Source organism: Hemitrygon akajei, chromosome 30 (assembly GCF_048418815.1).
Source record: "Hemitrygon akajei chromosome 30, sHemAka1.3, whole genome shotgun sequence".
Lineage (NCBI taxonomy): Eukaryota > Metazoa > Chordata > Chondrichthyes > Myliobatiformes > Dasyatidae > Hemitrygon > Hemitrygon akajei.
In genome coordinates, this window is record NC_133153.1 from 32,156,884 (window position 1) to 32,180,465 (window position 23,582).

Here is a 23,582-nt window from a genome sequence, read left to right on the forward strand (position 1 = left end):
TTCTGGTGGCATTTATACCCCCGTAGTCTGTCCCTTCTGATTGGCTAGTCTTCATCCAATCAGGTTTTCACTCTCCTACCTTGTTTACAATCAAATTCCAGCTCTTACTTAGAGCGAGAACTTTGCCTTTGTTAAAATTCTCTGTTAAAGCTACTTCAATGGTTTTCTTTACCAGATGGTTCCAAAAGCCATTGGCACAGCACAATAGTTTTGTGCTTTCAATGTCAATCTTATGGCCATTGCGAATATGATGGTTCCCTGTGAATGCGGAGCAGTGTATATCAGCCAGGTGGGACGTGTGGTGGAAATCTGTATCAAGGAGCACAGGAGGTGTATCTGTTTGGGTTACTCAGAGAAATACTGCTGGTCTAGATATGCCCAGGCATCAAACCTGATGAAGATGGCAGAGTTAAACGTCAGTTATAATTGATACCTGTACCTGGCTGGAAGCCCAAGTTTATTCATTATACACATTGGGAAAGCACTAGATCCTTTTTCAAAAATGTACTTGTTTAAACAACCTGAAATACCTGCATGTGAAATTAAATTCTAAAACATACCTGATTCATTTGTGGTGTTAAAACTTAAGGAAGATTGCTTTGTGCAGTCTAAGGCTGGGCTGTTAACTGAAGCCATGATAAAAGTACATTCTCCTGAAATATTGAAAAGCTTTTTTTGATTTCCCAAACAGAAGAAATCCTGCAGCTTGCATTAACCTTCTGCTGAATGGGTACTAGGAAAATGTGGTAAAATTCCCATCTCAAGCTTTCTCCAAATTGAAATAGTCACAATAGCTCCACGTAGTCAATGTCTGTGAAAATTAAAAAAAACTGCACATACTGAAAATCTGAAATAAAACCAGAGAATACTGCTAACATTCAGCACACCAGGCAGATCATATGGGAAGTAGTGAACACTGCAGGTCTGGGACCTTTCAAAAGAACAGCGGAAGAGATGATAAAAGTAAGTTTTAGTTGGGGAGGGGGGGTTGGTGGTTGGCAGGTAGAACAAAAAGAATATCTGTGATAGGGCAGGACCAAAGATATAACATCACCAGCACTGTTTCTAAGTGTTTGTAACTAGTGGCCTATTGAGATAACATTATTTTCTGATAATATTATTATCCTAGTACCCATTCAGCAGAAGGGGACTGCAGGATTTCTGCTGGTCACGTTGGAAAACAATTCTGCATCTGGTGATAATATTATTATCTCAATAATATTATTAATAAAGGCTATGTTTAGACATGAAAGTTCCCACTAATACAAGCCTGCTCCATTTTACAAGACCAGCTCCGCCTATTCACATGTTCAGTTTCAGCTTTAGAACATAGCACAGTACAGGCCCTTCAGCCCACAATGTTGTGCCAGCCTTTTAATCTACTCTAAGATCAATTTAGCTCCTCTCTCCTCATAGTCCCTACTATATAGCCCTTCGCTTATTTTTCATGTATGTGCCTATTTAAAAGTTTCTTAAAGTTTCTTAATGTATCTTCTTCTATCACCACAAACAGGGTATTCCACACATCCACTACTCTCTGTGTAACCTACCTCTAACATCCCTGCTGTTCTCTCCTCTTTAAAATGGAATTAGCCATTTCCACCCTGGGAAAAAGACTATGGCTGTCAGTCCTTCTTTTCTCTGGACTCATCCCTCATGTTGTCTTCTTCAAATGTCCTTCCCCTGAAACGTACCTTGGCATATTATCCCGTAGAACTAAAAGATACCCTTGACATCGAGCCTAATCCTGCCTTTTCAGTTCCTGGTTTGGATTCACTTCCCATCGATCCTTTCACTGCAGGTAACCTTGAAAAACTAATATCACTCTAAAATTTTACTTTTTTAATCCTTCTTCCTTGTCTTCCATTCCTACAATAAATTCTACATCAGCGTTGAGTCAAATGAAGTTACTGAGCAACTCCAAGTTGCAGTTTCTGTCCACTGATCCTATCTGGCATGCACAATGGGCATCTGACCATTGGGTCCATGTTGGCTTCCAGGTTAGCAATCCCATTAAATATGCTCCCACCTCCACTTCCCCTATTTCCCTGCACTCCAGCAACTTATTTTCCCTCACATTCTCATCGAATCTTCCTTTGATTCCTTTGCCACTTACACTCACAGGCCACTTTATTAGGTAACTCCTGTACTTAATAAAGTGGCCACCGATTGTAAGTTTGTTGTCTTCTGTGGCTGTAGTCCGTCTACTATAAGGTGCAATGTGTGTTTTTTCAGAGCTTCTCCTCTGCGTGGTTACTTAAGTCACCTTCCTGTCAGCTTGAAACAGTCTGGACATTATCTTCTGTGCTCTCTCATCATCAAGGAATTTTTGTTCACAAAACTGCCACTCACTGGATGATTTTTTTGTTTCTCACACCGTTCTTTGTAAGCTCCAGAGACTGTTTGTGCGTGAAAATCCCAGAACTCAAACTACCCCATCTGGCACCAACGATCATTCCATGGTCAAAGTCACTTAGATCATACTTCCTCCCCATTCTGATGCTTGGTCTGAAAGACGACTAAACATTTTGACCATGTCTGCATACTTATATGCGTTGAGTTGCTGCCACATGACTAGCTGATTAAATATTTGCATTAACAAGCAGTGTACAAGTGTACCTAATAAAGTGGTCACTGAGTGTACATACAGTACTGTACAAAAGTCTTAAGCTCGTATATATAGCTAGGGTGCATAGTATTTTGCACAGTATTGTACTTGTCGATGTGGAGTGGAGAGCTAGTTTGCAAATCTGACAGGAGCAAAGGATATTGGGAATGGTGAGGGTGGAGCGCCAATGGTGTGGGTCAGGTGGCAGACAAGGAGTGGGGGTGTGGTGCGGGTGCAGCCACACCCAGCCCAGAGATACGAGGCAAGGTAATTTGATTCCAAACAATTGGTTTATTGATCATTACAGAATACTTCTCTGGTGCTTTCCACTCCTTCTCCTCTCCCTTCCTCTTTTCCAAACCATGATTCCCCTCTCCCTCCAACTTTCCTACTCCTAGTCTACTATAGAGACCTATATCAGAATCAGGTTTATCATTACTCACATGTGTCATGAAATCTGTTTTTTTTTTTGCAGCAACAGTACAGTGCAATACATAAAATTACTATACTGTGGATACTTTAGAGAGAGTGTAGAGGAGATTTACAAGGATGTTGCTTGGATTGGAGGGTTTTCCTTATGAGAATAGGTTGAGTGTACTTGGCCTTTTCTCCTTGAAGTGACAGAGGATGAAAGGTGACCTGATAGAGGTGTAAAAGGTGATGAGAGGCATTGATCGTGTGGATAGCAAAAGGCTTTTTCCCTGGGCTGAAATGGCTATCACAAGGGGGCATAGTTTTAAGGGGCTTGGCAATAGGTACGGAGGGGATGTCAGGGGTTTTTCACACAGAGAGTGGTGGGTGCGTGGAATGCTCTGTTGGTGGCGGCGGTGGAAGGGGATACAATAGGATCTTTTAAGAGCCTCTTAGATAGGTACATGGAGCTCAGAAAAATAGAGAGCTATGTCCTAGAGTAATTCTAGACAGTTGTGGTCAGCATAACATTGTGGGCTGGGGCCTGTAATGTGCTGTAGATTTCTATGTTCTGTGTTCTACGTACAATACCGTACAAAAGTCTTAGGTTCCCTAGCTATATATAAAGATTGCACAGAGTGCAATGGATCTCTTATTGAAAAATACACTTAGTTACCAGACTCGTAGCTACTGCTCTTTGACAATCCAGTTGTGCTTAAGGCTATGTGTTAAGTTCGTTTATGTGTTAATAAGTGTCACTGTGATGGGAAGCAACTGTCAGTGAAAAACATAATGCTCCATTTTGTTTCACCTAAAACAATGGTAGCATAGCAGTTAGTGCAACTCAATTACAGCTTGGGTGTCTGAATCCAGAGTTCAATTCCAACGTCTTCTGTAACGTGTACATTCTGTGGAATGTGTAAGTTTTCCTCTGGGTGCTCCAGTTTCTTCTAACAGTCCAAAGGCATACTGGGTGGGTTAGTCAGTCATTGTAAATTGTCCCATGGTCAGGTTAGGGTTAAATCGGGGCTTTTGAGGGTTGCCTGGGTGGCATGGCTCAAAGGGCTGGAAAGACCTATCCTGTGCAGTACCTCTAAGTAAAAGAAACAGTGATATCGCTGTTCATAGAGTGTGCATTAGAAAGCAATTAGATCATTTGCTGCCTTATTATGGGGCAATGTAAGATCACCCTGGTAAACAGCCTTGCCACTTGCCAGTTGAGTGACCAGCTTAATAATAAGCAAAATTGTGCAGCTGCTGTAAATTCAAGCTTAAAATATAAAGAGGAAGAGTTGAAATTCATCAGCTGATTAGACAGCATCTATAGAGGGAGGAAATAGTTAACATTTATCTGAGGGGCTCTCACCTGAAACACTGACTTTACTTCTCCACAGATGCTGCTTAACTGTTTGAGTATTACTAATATTTTCTGTATTTACTGTATTTCTAATATTTTAGAGATAATGTTAACCAATCTATTGTAATTCTCTTTACCATTCATAGGCAAACAATCCCACATCTCTCACCGATAATGCTTTACACTCACATAATGGTATGTTACCCATTCTAAAAATTTCTCTTCAAATCCAAAAGAATTGCTTAGTACATTATGCACCTCTTCTGTGATCTAGCAGCTCTACAAGTGTACACAATTTCCACTAGAGGGAGCATCTTGGGGTAACAGTGACTGGAGCCCTCCAATTCTAATATATAATCATTCTGCAGGCAATTTGTATCGTGCTGCCGCTCCATATCAAAACCTTGGCTGATTCTTTAATATGAATTCTACACTGAGGCCACTGCCCTTATCTCAAAGGCATTTAATTCAAATAATGTGGCCCTCTGAATTTCATTACATTTTATTTTCACACTTTGCCATGTTACTTGCTTAATGCAAGTGATTGAATAATTCTTTTAAATATCAGTTAGCAGCAATGATCTACCCTGCATATAACTCCATGGTTCTCAGACCAAATTAATTCTTCCCAGTTGTAGATATCATTTTTTGGCTGTCTGTCTCTATAGCACGGATTTATACTCTTTTAGTCTATGAACACCATCAGGCTACCAAGTACTCTTACCCATTAGATTTTCATTTTGCTCACGTGAGCCTGACTGAATAGGAGCAGTTGGTTTTCACATTGAGGGCATTGGATCTAAGCCTGACTTACTTTAGCTCTGACAGGGTTTACGAAAGCCAATCTTCACATAAATTACTTCATAATCTGCATCCTGCAGGAACAAGTGTAGACGATACAGCATGGAAACAGGCTTTTCGGCCCAACCTATCCCTGCCTACCTGAGCTTGTCCCATTTGCCTGCATTTGGCCCATATCCTGCTACATCTTCCTTATCTATGTACCTGCTGAAATGAAGTTATGGAAGTAGTGTGAATATGTTGTATGCCGGATGCCATAATGTACATGTAAAATTCCTTTTGTGTTTTCATGTTAGATAAGATACATAGGAAGGAGCGCAGAATACTTTGTAAATTTACCTGATATTCCCAACTTTCAACTGTGTCTGTTTCTTTATTAAAATTGTATCAGAGAAACATGGCACACTGTGATCCTATGTTTTTTAGCAAATCTATTAAATATTTTAACAGATTTTTGAAGAGTTCTTATTTAATATTTATTTATTGAGCTACAGCATGGAATAGGCCCTTTGACCCATACCGCCCAGCAATCCCCAATCTAATCCAAGTCTAGTCACAGGACAACTTACAATGACCAATTAACCTACCAACCGGCATGCCTTTGGAATGTGGGAGGAAACCGGAGCACCCAGAGGAAATCCACACGGTTATGGGGAGAATGTACAAACTCCTTATGAGCAGCGGAGAGAAATGAACTCAGGTATTACTACAACACCAAGAAGATAGGAGAATGCTAGAAATAATCTGCAAGTCAGGCAGCATCTGTGGAGGAAGAAACAGAGTTAGCATTTCTGGTCAATAACCTATCATCGGAACTGTCAAGATCAACTCTGACGGAAGGTCATGGTCCTGACACATTAACTCCATTTCTCTCTGCACAAATACTGACTGACTTGCAGGGTATTTCCAGAAGATTCTTTTTTTTTCAATATCTCAGCTCTCCACCATGTGCAGCTCTTTGAAATGCCTTAAGTTCCACCTGGCATGGCAGACTCACCAGCTTAATATTATATGCAATGGATGCATTGTATAGTATCCAACTAAAAAGAAAATAATAACATGGGGAGAAGGTGAGCATTTTCCAAAACAAAACTTGAATTCAAAGTCAAGATTGGAACCAAGTTTTCACAGTCTGACAGAAGAGTACAGTTAAACACCCAGACTAACACTTCTGCGCACTTCCAAGGGAATGCTGTCTTGTCAGATGTTCCAACCATTAGTGAAATTTTGAACTGTCAATGGAGGTGCAGAGGTTTCCAAACTAGGGTCTACAGACCCCTTGCTTAATGGTATTGGTCCATAAAAAAGTTGGGAACCCTGTTATAGAGTAATACGCTACAGAAACAGGCCCTTTGGCCTACATGTCCATGCTGAGCATCACGTGCTATCTAAACTAATCCCAATTATCACCACTTGATTGACACCTATTATACCTCATCCAAAAGAAAAAAAAACTCCAAGGAAATTATGACCATAAATTTCCTCACCTTGTATTGGAAACTTTATTTACTTCCTCCAGAATTGCGCAATAAGATGGAACAAGTGCAACACCATTGCTGTACATTTCCTAATTCCAAGTGCTGTGTAGTAATAGATGCTAGGGATTTCCATACCAACTTCCCATTGGCATTGTTACATTTTATGAGCAAAACCAAATTTTGGCGTTTGTCATCAGGTATAAACTCAGACTAGTAACTTCTTGAATTAACCCTTTAGGTATGAGTATCTTTTTACTCCTTCTCTCTATTGTAGCTGTTTATTTATTTTAAAAAATATATTTTATTTATATACTTAGAGTTACAGCGTAGAGTAGACCCTTCTGGTCCTTTGAGTTAACCCGACCAATCATTCGACAATTTACAGTGACCGATTAACCTACCCGGTATATCTTTAAGCTGTGGGAGGAAAGCCGAGCGCGCGGGGAAAATCCACACATTCTTTGGGAAGGACGTACAGAAGCTCCCTACAGAAACCACAGAATTGAACTCTGATGTCCATTGCCCCGGGCTGTAACAGTGCCATGCTAATTGCTGTGCGATTCTGCTTTAAGCTCTCCAGATAACATGAGACCAGCTTTGCCAGCTTGCTACCTAACCACTAATCAACCTGCTTACAGAGTTCACTTTATCCAGTAATTACAAAGACCTCCAATGGTGTAATCTCAACTCTTCTGCTTGCATTGAAATTGTATATTTGGTGGCCACTTTATTAGGTACACCTACTCACAAGCTCATTACTGTAAATATTCAATCAGCCAATCATGCAGCAATAATTCAACACACAAAAACATGCAGATGATCAAGAGGTTCAGTTGTTGCTCAGACCAAACATCAGAATGGGGAAGAAATGTGGTCAAAGTGACTTTGAGCGTGGGATGATTGTTGGTGTCAGATGGGGTATTTTGAATATTCCAGAAACTGCTGATCTCCTGGGATTTTCACACTCAACACCCCCTAGAGTTTACAGAGAATGGTGCATAAAACAAAAATAAATCCAGTGAGCAGCTGTTCTGTGGGTGAAAATGCTTTGTTAATGAGAGAGGTCAAAGGAGAATGGCCAGACTTGTTCAAGCTGACACGAAGGTGACAGTAACTCAGACAAACACGTGCTGCAACAATGGTGTACAGAAGAGCATCTCTGAATACCCAACATGGCAAACCTTGAAATGGATGGGTTACAGCAGGAGACTACGAACATATACTCAGTGGCCACTTTATTAGGTACAGGAGCTATCTAATAAAGTGGCCACTGAGTGTACACGTTCCTGCCAAGTTCCTTTTCAGGACATGTAACCAAACTTAAGCCTCCCATTTGAGTTTTCCCACTTCTCTTGCTGGCATAGACTTGAGGGGGTTTATGGCCAGCTTCAGTGATAGAAATACTGTCAAAAGTTTCCTGTCACTCAGCAGTGGCACCAAATGTCAAGATGACAGCACAAAGATTGGGTGTTAAATTCCCAGAAAATTCCTACTCTACATTTTAGTTACTTTGCATGTCCCACTGAGATTATTCCAAGCAGCAGTGGATTCAGATTCAACTAGAATTCTGCTCAGGATTGCTCAGATATCTATCATTGAATTTCTAAGATCTGAAGAACCTTTTTAATGAAAACAACATATTTTTAAAAAATAAATGTTCTTAAATCCACCTATACTTCCTGCCACCTCAGGAAAGCAGCCAATATAATCAAGGACCCTGGTCATATTCTCTTTTCTCTCCTCATATCAGGCAGAGGACTTAATAGCTTGAGAATACATACCACCAGGCTCAAGGACTGCATCTATCGCATTGTTAAAAAAACACTCAAATGGATTTCTCATGCACTAAAAGGTGAACCTTTGATTGGCCAGTTTACCTCGTCATCGTCCTTGCACTTTATTTGTCTAGCTGCTCTACCCTGCAAAGCAGCAGGTAGAGTAACGGTTAGCATAAAGCTTTACAGCACCTGTGACTGGGTTTGATCTCTGCCAGTACCTGAAAGGGGTTAGGATCTTCTCACCACGACAGTGTGGGTTTCCTCCAGGTGCTCCGGTTTCCTTCCACATTCCAAAGACGTATGGTTTAGGGTTAAAAAATATATATAAGGTATATGGAGAAATTTAAGGTGGGGGGTTATATGGGAGGCAGGGTTTGAGGGTCGGCACAACATTGTGGGCCGAAGGGCCTGTACTATTCTATGTTCTATGTAAAATATTGTGGGCATGCTATGTTGACTCTGGAATCATGGTGACACCTGCTGTGCCCCCAGCACTTCTTTGTACTGTGCTGGTTAACGCAAGTGACCTATTTCACTGTATTTTTTGATGTTTTGATGTACATGTGACAAACAAAGCTAATCTTTAAATCTTTATTTCCTCTGTTCCTGTATATCCTTCACTCCATTTACGTTTTTACTAGCTTCAATATCATTATGTATGGAATAATCTGTATGGATAGCATTAAAGCTTTCCTCTGTATCTTGGTAAATTGACAATAAAAAATTAATTCAAAATCCAGAATGTTACTCAACTTCATAAACTTGAAGAAAATGTTAACTGACTCACTCTCTAGTCATTAATGATGCCAGTTTTTGTTGAGTTACACTTCTACAGGTGATCTCAGCATTTCTCTCCCATTTTATATCATCATCATTCTGTGCCGAGTCGTATGACGTGGGTGATCATGGTCTCATGACCATGATTGTCCTTGGCAAATTTTCTACAGTAGTGGTTTGCCATTGCCTTTTTCTGGGCAGTCTCTTTACAAGAGGGATGACCCCAGCCATTATCAATACTCTTCACAGATTGTCTCCCTAGTGTCAGTGGCCCCATGTTTATCTACCTGGGGGAGGGTGCTAAGCAGGTATTGCACCTTGTCCAAGGGTGACCTGTGGGCTAGTGGTGGGAAAGAGTGCCTTACACCTCCTCTGGTAGAGACCTATCTCCACCTCACCACCCATTCTATATACCAGATCCAAAAAAGATAACCAGTTATTCATTCCTGAGAGGGAAGCCCAACAGCTCTCCACACTTCCTTTCCATGTGAAGAGCATGAACTGGATATTAATCAGGAACAGGAGCACAGAATGATAATTCCCCTCACTGAATCAATTCATTGAATAGAGGCTGAGGAAAACTGATGAACTATTCATAGCAAAATCTAAGTAATGGTTAAATAACATCATCAGACTGGATGGTTGATGCTGAGATGTTTTTGGCTAGTGTTTCTGAGTTTCCTACCCACACTGTCCAAACTTTCAGGGGAATTACCAAAGTTGTTCCAACAGAATGAACTTTCTCCTGACACTTTTACCGTGTTAAAGAATGACCAGACCCAGGTTAAGATTGAAGACTAAAGATGGTGTGGTGGTGCAGTTAGTGGAGCCAGATATAGCCCTGATTGTAGGTTCTCCCGTTGGTCACATTCGGTAAGCTCCAGTTTCCTCAGATATCTCAAAGATGTGCTTATTAGTAGGTTAATTGCTCATTCAAATTGCCCATTGCATATTCTGCACATGAGAGAGAGAATTATGGAGAAGTTGATGAGAATATGGGAAGAATAAAACAAATGTTAGAATTAAATAATTAAAAGGTACTTGTTTCTGTACCAGACACTTATGTCCATGGCCTCCTCTTGTGCCACAATTAGTCCACCCTCTGGGTGGAGGAGCAATACCTTATATTCCATCTGCATGGCCTCCAACCTGATGGCATGAATACTGATTTCTTCCTGTAAAAAATAATGTCTTCCCCCTTTCCCTCTACTATTCTCTGCTATGGCCTCTTTCTTCTTCTTGACTACCTATCACTTCCAACTGGGTTCCTTTCTCCTTCCTTTTCTCCTATGGTCCACTTTCCTCTCCCATCAGATTCCTTCCTCTCCAGCCCTTTATCTTTCCAACCCACCTGGCTTTACCTACCACCTTCTATCCATCCTCCTTCCCTTCTCCCACCTGGCGTCTTCTTTCCAGTTCTGAAGAAGGTTCTCGCCCTGAAACGCCAACGGTTTATTCATTTTTATTTAATTTATTTTTTATTTATTGAGATATAGCACTGAATAGGCCCTTGCAGCCTTTCGAGCTACACAGCCCAGCAATCCTCTAAATTAATCCTAGCCTAATCATGGGACATTTGCAAAGACCAATTAACCTACCAACTGTTACATCTTTGGAAAGTGGGAGGAAGCCAGAGCACCTGAAGGGATCTCACTCGGTCACGGAGTGAACGTACAAACTCCTTCTGGGCAATGATGGGATTTGAACCTGGGCCGCTGGTACTGTAAAGCATTGGCCTAACCACTAAGCTACTGTGCTGCCATTGATGCTGCCTGACTTGCTGAGTTCCTCCAGCATTTTGTGTTTATTGCTTTGGATTTCCTTCATCTGCAGATTTACCTGTGCTTATATTTCTGCACCATTCTAACGTCAGAGCAAGATGCAGTGTGGAAATAAGCCCTTCGGCCCACCTGTGCATACTGGCCATCAACCTCTCATTCTACACTAATCTTACATTAATCTTATTATCGCCCAGATTTCTCTAGTCGTCTGCAGTCTCGGGGCAATTAGGACAATCTATAGTGACCAAATAACCTCTAAACCTGCATTTCTTTAGGATTTAGGAAGACACCACAAATGCAGAGAACATGCAAACCCCACATACACAGCACTTGAGGTCAAGATTAAATCTGGGTCTCTGATGTTGGGGCAGCAGCAAGCACATCTTGTCTACATCATGCTTGAACAGGGGTACTCATCATTTAAACAACACTGAACTGGTACTGACACACAAGAGATTTCATACAGATCAGGAGTTGGAACTCTGGCTAATCCTTCCAATTTCCCTGCCCTGATTTACTTAGATCAATGGCACTTTCCTTAATACTACTACAGTTAAGACTCATGATCAAATATTAATAATGGTTTGAGTTCAGGATTTGGTCAATACATGACCTATTACCTTTTCAACAGGAGGGCTTAACTAGGTGGGGGTAGCCGGTGAGCCTCATACCTCAGTGAGATTGGGAGGTGCCTGTCTTGGCATGCAAAGTCAGCTCTGGTGGCCTGGGTAGATGAGATCAACAGTGAGTTCCAGGAACCTGGCTCTGCAATGCTTCATGGAGAGCGAAGGGCATGACAATGCAGATAAAACGTCATGGTCATCCACTGTGACCAATGAAGACCCCAGATGTGATGACTACTTGGTCTATAGGATCAGCTTTCTGAGTTTGAGAAAGTGGAACTGCCCCAGTGTAATGGCTTTTCCAGTTAAAAAATTCTCCCACACAGGTTTCTTTATGCAGTTCAACATAATCTGGAACTGCACAAATCCAACTGTCATAATCGGATGTGATGGGCAACCAATCACCTTTTGCACAGGAATCACTACAGTTCAATCAGTGTTAAGGCAGCTACATATCCTGTCCAGCACAGAAGTCTCATTAAGAGGAACAAAATATATTTGAGATTGTTTACTTGTACTCTTTAAAAAGTTTGAAGAACAACTCCAGTGTGTATTTGATCATGTGTCCTTAGGTTTAAAATTTGACTTTGCGAACTGTAACTTGTTGACCTCTCTAAAAGTTATAATTGTACCAGAAATCTTCCCAAACTAATCAGACCTGGCATCTTGAAGGTACTTTTCCTCGTATCTAATCAGCCAGCCATGTGGCAAACAACGAACATCAAAGTTCTTGACAGGTTTGACAGATAGCCAGGATTTAGACATGATTCATCCAGGCATCAATGTGATTTTTTTCCTGTTTCATGGGTGAGAATTGCTTGGCTCTTTCCCTTTAACAGTCCTGCACTATATGCAACAATCATGTGACAGCAGCTCAGTGCACAAAGCATGCAGACATGGTCGAGAGATCCAATTGTTGTTCAGCCCAAATATCAGAATGGGGATGAAATGTGATCTAAGTGACTTTGACTGTGGAATGATTGTTGGTGCCATGCGGGATGGTTTGCGTATCTCCGAAACTGCTGATCTCCACAAAACCGTCTCTACAGTTTACAGAGAATCGTGTGAAAAACAAAAACAAAAACTATCATTCAGTGAGCTGCAGTTCTGAGGGTGAAAACACCTTGTTAATGAGAAAGGTCAGAAGAGAATTGCCAGACTGGTTCAAGCTGACAGGAGGGTGGCAGTAATTCAAATAACCACCCATTACAACAGTGGTAGGTAGAATAACATTTCTGAACGTACAACAAGGTGAACCTTGAAGCAGATGGGCTATAGCAACAGAAAACCACAAACATACACTCTGTAGATTTCATTAATATTGATTGATATACTTATAGGTCTCTTTGAATGTTTTCAAACTTCGAAGTTCTTCTCAGGTTTGACAACTGGCCAAGATATAGACATAATTTATCCAGTTGTCAAAGTGATTTTTATCAGTTTCATGGGTGAGTATTACCTGGCTCTTTCCCTTAAACAGTCCTGCACTTTATGCTGGTATTTACATGAAAGGGTGGGGCTTTGTTAAAGACAACTATCATAGCTGCCATCAAGAAGATGACTTTGGCCAATCCATGAATTGAAAGTTCTGATTTACTACACAAGCCACTGATGTGTCTGGGTGAAGGAATGCTCTCAAGAAATTCTGGGTGTCATTTACTACATTGTGTCAAAGTGCTCTACACTTTAAGTCATATATTTAGTTATAATAATTGGGCCATTGTTTCTAGGTGACTGAAAGAATTAGATCTACATTTTTGATGTCAGGGTTCATGGTTTTTGTTATCTTATTTGTAGTTTTCAGAGTGGGCCACCACACTGAAAGTCCAATTAACCTACTAACCTGTGCATATTTGGACTATGGGAGAAAACGGGAGCAGCTGGAGGAAACTCATGCCATCATGGGAAGAACGTACAAGCTCCTTACAGACAGCGATGGGAATTGAACCCGATGATGATATAAAATCGATGCGCTAGTCGCTATGCTGTATTCCAAAAGTTCAGACTTCCCAGTTTAAATTCAGAATTTTTGTTGGAGAAATGGTGTTGAACAGCTCGGTAATGTTAGCCATTGTAAAAGTGTCATCTAAATGCACATTGTTATCATCATATTAGCTGGGGCTGATGGGGTGGGGAGATCACAAATAAATCACAGTAATGTTGTGCCTGATCAGTAGAGAGGGACAACCCTGCTGGAGGCAGGGGTAGGGATTGTTTATTTGTCTGTCAACTCCTTCTATGTACACAGGAAGTGATTACCCAGATTATTTATGATTTATGTACAGCATGTGGAATGACCCCCCCCCCCCCCAACAGAATATTTCAAAATGGTTAAGAAACAAGAGAAGGAAAGAGAGCGAAACATGCAAATATCAAAGTACTGTACTGGTTGGGTGCAGAATAGTAAGAATGCTTTCTCATAGTGAAATAACCCAGCAAGATATGAGCAACAGATTTACATTGGTGATCAAGATTCTAGGCTGTGTATATCCTGCCTAAATTGTGTTGAGCTCACCTCAACATTGAACTGATCATTGAACACAAACTATGGACTCACTTTCATGGAATCTGTAACTTATGTTCTCAGTATTATTTGTTTATTTAGTTATCTATCTATTTACTGTAGTTATTTTATTTTATTTTATTTTATTTAATCTTATCTGTTTTCTGTATTTGCAGAGTTTGTAGAGAGAGTTAAGTGCATCAGGTTCCTGGGAGTCCACATCACAGATGACCTCACCTGCTTCCTTAATATTACCTCCCTGAACAAGAAGGCACAGCAGCTTCTCCATTTCCTAAGGAGATTGAGGCAAGCAAAGATCCCCCCCTCATCTTAACTGTGTTTTACAGGAGCACCTTTGAGAGCATCCTGACAACTTGCATCTCCATCTGATATGGGAGCAGCTGAGCATTGGACAGGAAGACCCTACAAATGACTGTGAGAACAGCTGAGAAGATCATAGGAATCTCCTTACCATCTATCAGGACCATTTATCAGGATTGTTGCATGTGCAGGGCCCTTAGTATTATTAAGGATCCCTCCCATCCTCTTTGAGTTTCTACCATCAGGCAGGGACTCCAGTGCATAAAAACAAGGACAGTCAGGTTGGGAAACTGTTTCTTTCCCCTGGCCATTAGGCTTGACAGACAGACAGACAGACATACTTTATTGATCCCAAGGGAAATTGGGTTTCGAGGCTTCTGAACTCCCTGCACATCGTATTCGAGGAGTCACTGGTTAATCTGTTCTGTACCCTACAATTGTTATTTATGTATTATTCATCTGCAAATTTTATCCTTACCTTCATAAGCTATCATGTGTAATGTGTGTTATGTGCACTACTGTGCTTTGCACTCTGGTTCAGAGAAATGTTGTCCCTATGGTTAAATATATATGTATATTGTTTAATGGCAAAAATCTTGACACCTTGTCAGTTTTGTTCATTTGCCAGTCTTTATGTGTAACATTTCATGCATTCTACTGTATTTCTTTGTTCTACCGTGAATGCCTGCAAGAGAATATGGTGACCTATTGTCCATACTTTGATAATAAATTTATTTTGAACTTTGGACTTTAAAATTCTCCACCTACCTAACACCCTTAGGAGATCTAAAATGTAAAGCTCTTTCGTGTCTTGTGGATATATTGCCTTGTGAGATTTGGTGTAAAACTTACTTTATTAATATCAAACTGCTTCTACCATTTTGTATGTTAAAGGTACAACAGAAATGCAAGTTGTGCTTGTTGCTCAGCCTTGTCAAGCTGTCAGTAACACACTTTCTTGTGTTGTACTTTTCTCCACACAAGATTCACGGTTGTTAATTGTCTATTGTATGAGTGCAAAAGAGAACAAAATGATTGATACTCTGGATCCAATGCAGCATGAAAGAACACAATAAATATAAGCAATCCTGTAAAACACAATGTACAAGTAACCATTTGAGTGTGGTCGTATATACATAAGATTAGCTTATATACGTTGACTGATTGTACATAAAGTGACGCTTGGTACAGGAGTATCTGCACTGTAGTGTCTGACTCTGACAGGAAATGACAAAGTGACAAAGTGACTTTTAGCAAGAGGAACTCTTCTACTTAGAGGCAGGGCAAATGAAAACATATTAAGACAGAAACTGCCAGTGTAGGTAAGAGCTGTGGAGTGTAAATGAAAAGTGGTAGTCCATGGGGTGGATGAAGGTGCTGAGGGGCTCTGGAGGGGAGTGGCTGATGTGGATGCAGTGGTGGGGTGGATTAATGGGTGGAAGTGTTCATTAGCCTGACGGCCACACGAGACTCTTACACTGTGGTCAAGGTGTGAGTCCAGGACCCACCTCAGCAGGGTAAACAACTCTGTTTTGCCGTATTTCACCACATGGCCTCCTACCTCCAATAAGTCATATGGCCCTTTAAGTCAGCCTCCAATCTGCTTACCAAGACAATGAAGACAAAAGTGATAGTTTTCATTTGCAATGTTGGGGCCCATTCGGAGATTCACCTCCAATACTGAAAGACCCTGGTGTGATGCTGAAGAGCTGATAACTTGCTAACACAATCCCAAATTCCATCCATTTCTGCTCCTCCCATCAATGCCAAGGACAATGATGCACACAGATACATAAAAGGTGATTTATCGGGGAGAATAAGCGTGGTCATCATAGTATTTTGTAACTGAAATCTCAATTGCTGAACTATTTCCAGATTACGTCATTCAGAAGATTTTGTAAATGTTATTGATAATTTATCAATAATCAAATCAATCTGTTAATAGTTTGCTCCCTTTTCTTTAATAACATATAGTATACTGTTTGAAGTGTATGTAGTTATATCTGCTGTATATATTTCTTATTGTAATTCATAGTTTATTTTTGGTATCGTATTGTACTACTGCTACCGATTTAATGACATCCTGTATGTCAATGATAATAAACCTAATTCCGTTTGTGTAGTGATATTCTGACTCTAAACTGGTAGTTTATGTGGATTGCCTGTGTGCTGTCTACATTATCTGCCTTTAAAGCTATCTTTGAGACCTGGAGGGCTACGTAGGAGAGAAGAGTTAGATTGATCTTAGAGTCGGTTGTACGGTCAACGCAACATAGTGGGCCAAAGGGCCTATACTATGTTCTATGTTCCTGATACATGGTCCTTGACCTGAAATATCAAATCTGTTTCTCTTTCCACACATACTGGCTAAACTGGTGGATATTTAAAGAATTTTCTGTGTTTATTGAAATCTATTTTTAATTTTCTGACCAATTATAGACCTACTGTTTGTGCTAATATGGTGGGAAGTTGTGGACGGATGTATTTCATAATGCCATTTGAAAATGCAAACATGTGTAAGCAAATAGGATAAGGACCAAAGTTTCATTGAATTAAACAGGGAGTTCTGGCAGTGATATTAATCATATATAACCAATACATAAATATCCGCTTGTAGCACTTAAAGTAACATACTCGAGTAACATTTATCGCATGTTTTAATGTTTAATTTTCCCTGTTCATGCAAATAAATCGGGTTTTAGATTTAGTAGAGAAAATTAAACTGTGGAGCTATAAATATATTGCTAATATTACCTCCCATGCTATCAAACTGGGTTCTTGTCAGATCTTCTAATAGATTTGGCGCAGGCGAATATCTCATCTTGTACTGTATGCTGTGTCTGTGGTGAGCAACACCAATCTCTGACACACCGCTTCATTGTCCAGTGATGTGAGAGCACACACATATATAATTTTCATCTATCCAGCTGTAGCTGGAGAATCGTTTGCAATGGCTTCTCTTCTTCTGCCGGCACTGTTGCTCTGGTGCCTTTTCTATGCATGTCTACATTCCTATTCCAACCAGCTGCATGCCGGTCGTCGGCAACAACACTTGAACGCACTCTAAGCTGCTGCTTAACAATGGGCAGCTCTACTTCACCACCCTGATCTCCTTATCCCAGTGACTGCTTGTCCCACTCGCATCAGGGAGGATGCTACGTAGCATCAACATCAGCGCTACCAGACTCAGAAACTTCCCCCAAGCAGTAAGGCTGATCAACATCTCCACCCACAAACCTACCCTACCACCAGAACTTTATCATTTCCTATAAGAGGCACCATATGTACAGACACTCCTGTACCTAGCGTCAATTTATGTACATACAATCAATCTATGTATATAAGCTGTCTTCTGCATTTATATTTATTGTGTCTTTTTTAAAATTATTGTGTTCTTTATCTTATTGTGTTTTTCTTTGTGCTGCATCAGATCCAGAGTAACAATTATGTCATTCTGTTTTACACTTGCTACTGGAAATACCATTAAATAATCTTAAGCTATCTTGAAGTTACAGTCTGGTGATCACAGAAGGACCAACTTCCCTTAACTAATTATTGGAAACAATGAAACCTTTGCCTTGGTCTCTGCTCCTGAAGTTTGGGAGAAGCTTCAACCCACACGTACGATGACATTATTAAGGCTCTTCAGACCATCTGATTCACTCTCGACCCTTGCTTTAGCTTAACTGCTACTGAAGCGTTCATCTACGCCTTCACCACAATGCTGCCCCAGGGAACGAGTACACTCTGTTTTTACAGATATCCGATTTTATCTGTTAAGTCTGTAAATGCACAACAATCACTCAGTGTGGTGATTATACCTCCACAGCATTGTAACGAATGGCATCAAAAGCACTTAAGCCTGGTAAGAACAAATACGGAAAGTGGAGAGGAAAAGGGAAGTAGGAACAAATGTATAGAAGTATTTCAGAGTTTTGAATTTAATAATATTGAGAGCTCAGTCACGAACACCTGACTTATTTGTGTCTTTAAGTTGGACACTCATAACAGGGCTGATCTGTACATTCAAAATTGACCATTCCAGCCCTATCCAAGCTGATCTGTCTCATTCTACTCCCTGAAAACCAAACGTTCTGCTGCCTGCATCCAGAGTCCCATTGAGCTGTTCGCCCATTACCCGAGCACTGCTGAATTACATTGCCTCCTCGTTAGGCATTGCCTCACTTTCAAAGATCTCATCCTCATTGTCAAATTATTTCACCCCTTCCCCTCTCTGTAATCTGCTTCAGACCTCCGAGACATCCGTACTCATCCAGAGTTTAATCTTTCGTCCACCTTTAAATTTTACACCACACGTAATGGCTATGTCGTCAAAGCTGCTGATCCTAAACTCTGAAATTTCCATCACAAACCTGTCTGCATTTCTACCTCATGTTCTTCCTCTGTGAAACTAATCAAACAAACCTATTTGCTCAATGGTTTGCTCACCCTGCCCTAACACCTCATTAGTAGCTGAAGTGGCTTAATGTTAAATTTCAGATCAGCTGTGCTCCTGGGAAATACCCTTTGACATAACATTTGATTAAAGCAGCTGTACAATTACTGATTGTATGATATACTTGAACACACTTTAATAGACGCATAATTTGCATTGTAAGATTCTGCCTTGAATGGCAGAATTTGGTGCCACTAGTGAGGTGACCTGGGCAGGGTGCAAAATCATGTTGGGAAGGAAAGTACCGGTAAGTAAATCATTAAATCAACAAGTGAAAGTTAAAACTAAACACCAGCAAATTCCCTTCAAGCATTCTGACCTTAATTAAATGATTTTTAAAAATCTAACAGTTTATTTACTTGTTCAGTTGATATCTTTCTATAAGATCTAGGGAATTCACATATATGAGCTGTAATCTATGGTGAGTTTATTGATGGCATGGAGGGGTACATTTGGCCTCAGCATTGCTGAAAGATCGAGGGCAAATCTGGCCAAGTGTGTACTTGCTCGTTATCCAGTGGCGAGCAGCATTCATCAGTCAAGGACCTGGTTCAGCCCGGCTCAAGTACGATGAAGAAGTTCGCACTTGTTCGGTTTGGCTCACGGGATGAGGGATAGTTCCTTGAGTAGGCTACGGGAGAGAAATGGACAGCTCTGGATCCCAAACCACGGTACGAGGCACCGAGAAGGGACAGGAGAGAGGGGAAATAAACAAAACTCTTTGTACATTTGTTTACGAACAGCCCAATTTTGATAAGACAAACATTTATCACCCACCCCTAAGTGGCCTTGTACCGAGTACACACAAGAGATTCTGCAGGTGCTGGAAATTCAGAGAAACAGACACAAAATGCTGGAGGAACTCAACAGGTTGGGCAGCATCTATGGAGAGGAATAAGTGTTGATGCCCTGTCCTGAAGAAGGGTCTCAGCGTGAAGGGCTGATTCTGTATTCCTCTCCACAGATGCTGCCTGACCTGCTGAGTTCCTCCAGGTTTTTGTGTGTTTGACAGAATAGCTTGCTGAGCCATTATCCAAAGCACTTTGGAGTTAACCTTACTGCTGCTGTTTATGGGGGGGAGGTGAAAAACCAGGGGTAGGGGCCCAAATAATCGTACAGAAATGCACAATGGCATGTGTACACGTTTGCTTCAGAACACACACACTCTCTCTCTCTCTCTCCCTCCCTCCCTGAATGGGTGAAAGTTGTTACGTTTCCTTTCCTTAACGTAGAACAGTGAACTCCATTAGGTTTTAAACCTGGTTGGCTCAGAGCCACCTTTACGGATCCCAATGGGAAAAAAAGAAATTTTAACATGTTTTCCATGTCACCAAAACGTATTTCTTAAAACAGTTGATTAATCCCAAAATTCCATGCTCCATTCGATTCTGCCCTCACCAGCTGATGCCACAGTGTGTCACTTGCAGTAATCTGATTTCTTTAGCTTGAATCTTCTGACTACGGTACTTATCCACCTAACAAAAGGTCCCTTCAGGTAAGTAATATTAATTTCCAAGGAGACACAGACTGTGTAGCAAGAGGGTGTGTAAAAAAGGAATGACTAATTTTTTCTTAAAAGTAAACTTCAGGTTTCCGTTTCTGTGTTGGATTCAGGGTGGAGGCATTTTTCTGTAAAAAAAAATGCTCTTTTCTAGACCTTCGTTTTCCTGGCTTCTGCAATCAGTCCTTACTCTGTATGTGGTCCAAAGCTCACATGAAAACTACTTTTGTTACTTGCTTTGAGACTTGCTGGAGTGACATAGAGACCAGTGTATTTATGGAGAGAAGCCTGGCGTCATCTGGTGGCTGAACTGCTGTACACTAACGGCTGTTGAAGAGGGGGAAATGGATAATATGCTTGGGGGAAGAGCCAGGGGAATGTGATTCAGCATTAGCACCAAGCAAACCACATTTTCTCCCTTCTCTATGGTGCATTTAAAATGAGGAAGTAACCAAAACACATACTGCCATATAACTTTACCTTAGAAGCATAATAAATTAATAATAAATCAATTAAATGCAAATATACTTTGTTATTCCTTCATGTAGTGCTGGTTACTTCTATAAACTGCTTTTAAACATTCTTTTCTATTTGCGTCTAAAGCTCATACAGGCAAATTCAACATCTTGAGCTAAAATCATATGCTGGTATATCGAACAGCCACACACTATGCTGATCTTAGCCTGCAATATTTGAACATCTGTCTGAGAAAAGACCTTTAAGTTGCTCCCTGGTGCACATCACAGCAAACACTATCCGGACTATATCCTCAACATTTACACAGGAATGCCAAACTCCGGTGAACAGACAACATTATCAACCTATTCCTTCCTTTTTGCATCACTTAGAATACTAAAGTATTAGTTTGTGGAAACAATAACCTTGCCAGCAGTAATTCCTTTAATATTTGCTGTTGAATTATGCTGAAGTTAGTCACCAACTGCCAAATAGCATCTTAAATTTCTTCTAAGAATCTGGCATGTGAAAACCGGTTTGATTTACAACTTGCAGTTAGATATTTCAATATTATGCAGAACAGATTAATTGGCTTTTAACCGGCATGAAATTTTTACTCTGTTCATTTCCTTTACAACCGAAATAGCGGCACAGTCAGTGAAGAAGCTAAAACAAGTTGCTTCTAAAATCCAGTACATTTTCCTAAGCACTTTTTCTTAAAATCTCTCTCTCTCTCTTCAAAATGCTAATTACCTTGTAGAATTCAGTGCCGTTGTTCAGAAATGTGAAAAGTACCATACACCTTGCAGAGAAACTAACTTCGCTTTAAATCTTGGATCCTGGTTCTCCTGGTCACACTCCTTGCTTCGTTCCTTCCTTCCTTTTGTTTGTGTGTTGTGGTTTTTTTTTCTTTTGCTTGTCCTTCTGACAGATTATCCTTGCCCTGATAGACAGGATCCTTGAGAGAGGCAGAGAGGGAGCTGGAGCAGTCTTCTCCAAGCCTAGATCAGCAGCCACAGAATGGGCAGAGCTTGAGAACTGATGCTCGGCTCCTCCCGCCAGTTCGTGGGTATCTCCCCTGTGCTGGGAAATGACCAAATTTGTGGATCCGCCTCTGTGGAACGCCGGCTCTGGTCCAGAGGATGACAGCTGTCACTAAGCTGTAGATCAGAGGCTGGAGGTGGAGCATGTGGAGTCTCTGAGTGGGGAGAGAGGGGTGGTGGAAGTATTCACAAGGGCAGGGCAGACCTAGAAGGAGACACTGACCCAACTAACCACTATGATCAATGCTGAGTAAGACTGCCCTGAATCTTCACTAAGATTTTATTTAAATATATTGTTGCTTTTTCCCACCAAATTGAAGGAACTTAATCAAATTCTTTGGCAATATTCATGTCAGAATTCACTTTTTATGAGGGGAAGCTGTAATAATTCATGATAATTACAAACAAGGAAGGATTTCAGCAGCAGGTTTATTTCCCATTAGTGAGCAATTACTTAGCACTTTAATCTTTGAAATAGAGCATTGAGCAACTGCAAATCATTATGAGGAATCGCTTGCTTCTGAGAAGGGAGGGGGGTGGAACGAACTCCCTGGATTGTGAACTCTGTCGTGTTAAGAAGAGCAAGTAAAATAAAAAGGTTTGCAGAACGCAAGGGAGCGAAAGGAGACGAGAAGGTCAGAGAGTAGAATAGGATTGTGGGGGTTGATTGAGGGTGGGGTGGAGTCTGTGTGTATATAACAACCTTCAAGGATATTATTGCTTTATCTGTACCATCTGAGCTTGAAGGTGAGCTCACTCTTTGCTGGAAGCCACCAATCATAGTGTCGCACTGGTATAATGCATGAAGCATAGTGGCACAATTCATGAAAGCAGAGATCCAGCACGTAATCAATCTGCACCTCTGTTGCATTTACCAGCATCTTTCTAATTAGACATGTAGCTTTGGAATAAATTCTTCCGCACTTTTGAGATTGAAGTGACCCTGCTTAATATGTATTCCCGTTGGGCCATTAACCAAAGGGAGTAGTGACCTCAGCAGTTGGCTGCGAAGGAGACAGCCCCATGTAATTAAGGAGCCTGGTGACCTGGTGGGTTATTAATTTGCTCATTGTGCTAGGGATTTATCAATAAGTCACCCTATCACATTAACTTGATTCATTATTCAGTGGAATTTGTGAATGAGTAATATTAATGTGAACCCTTTGTGAAGGTGAACCTGGGCTTCATGTTTTGGACACTCACAAAATGCTGGAGGGAGTTGGTAAGTCAGGCAGCACCTGTGGAGGCGAATAAGCAGTCGATGTTTCAGGTCGAGACCCTTCATCAGGGTCTAACCTGCTGAGAAGGCACGACTGCGGCTATAGTTCATTAGGAGTTTGAGGAGGTTAGTTATTTCACCGAAGGCACCGGCAAATTTCTACAGATGTACCGTGGGGAGCATTCTGACTGGCTGTATCATTGTTTGGTATGGGGGGGGGGCAGAAAGTTGTGAACTCAGTCAGCTCCATCATGGGCCTGTAGCATCCAGGACACATTCAAGGAGTGAAGCCTTAAAAAAGTGGTATCCATCATTAAGGACCCCTGCCATACAGGACATTACCTCTTCTCATTGCTACCATCAGGAAGGAGTTACAGGGGCCTGAAGACACAAACTCGGCGATTCAGGAACAGCTTCTTCCCCTCAGTCGTCAGATTTCCAAATGGACATTGAACCCATAAACACTACC

The 23,582-nt window shown here is 41.0% G+C and overlaps 1 protein-coding gene across 3 annotated transcripts in view; it reads right to left on the bottom strand.

The window, feature by feature from the left end:
- The window catches only part of acana (aggrecan a), a 108,724-nt gene extending 86,808 nt beyond the window's left edge, over positions 1–21,916 (bottom strand). For 2 of the 3 annotated variants that reach the window (XM_073032557.1, XM_073032556.1), the window contains exon 1: positions 21,605–21,916. The gene's annotated coding sequence lies outside the window, so the exon portion shown is untranslated. The remainder of the gene's footprint in view (positions 1–21,604) is intronic. The other variant, XM_073032558.1, reaches the window with a different exon arrangement.
- Between the last annotated feature and the right edge of the window lie 1,666 nt (positions 21,917–23,582).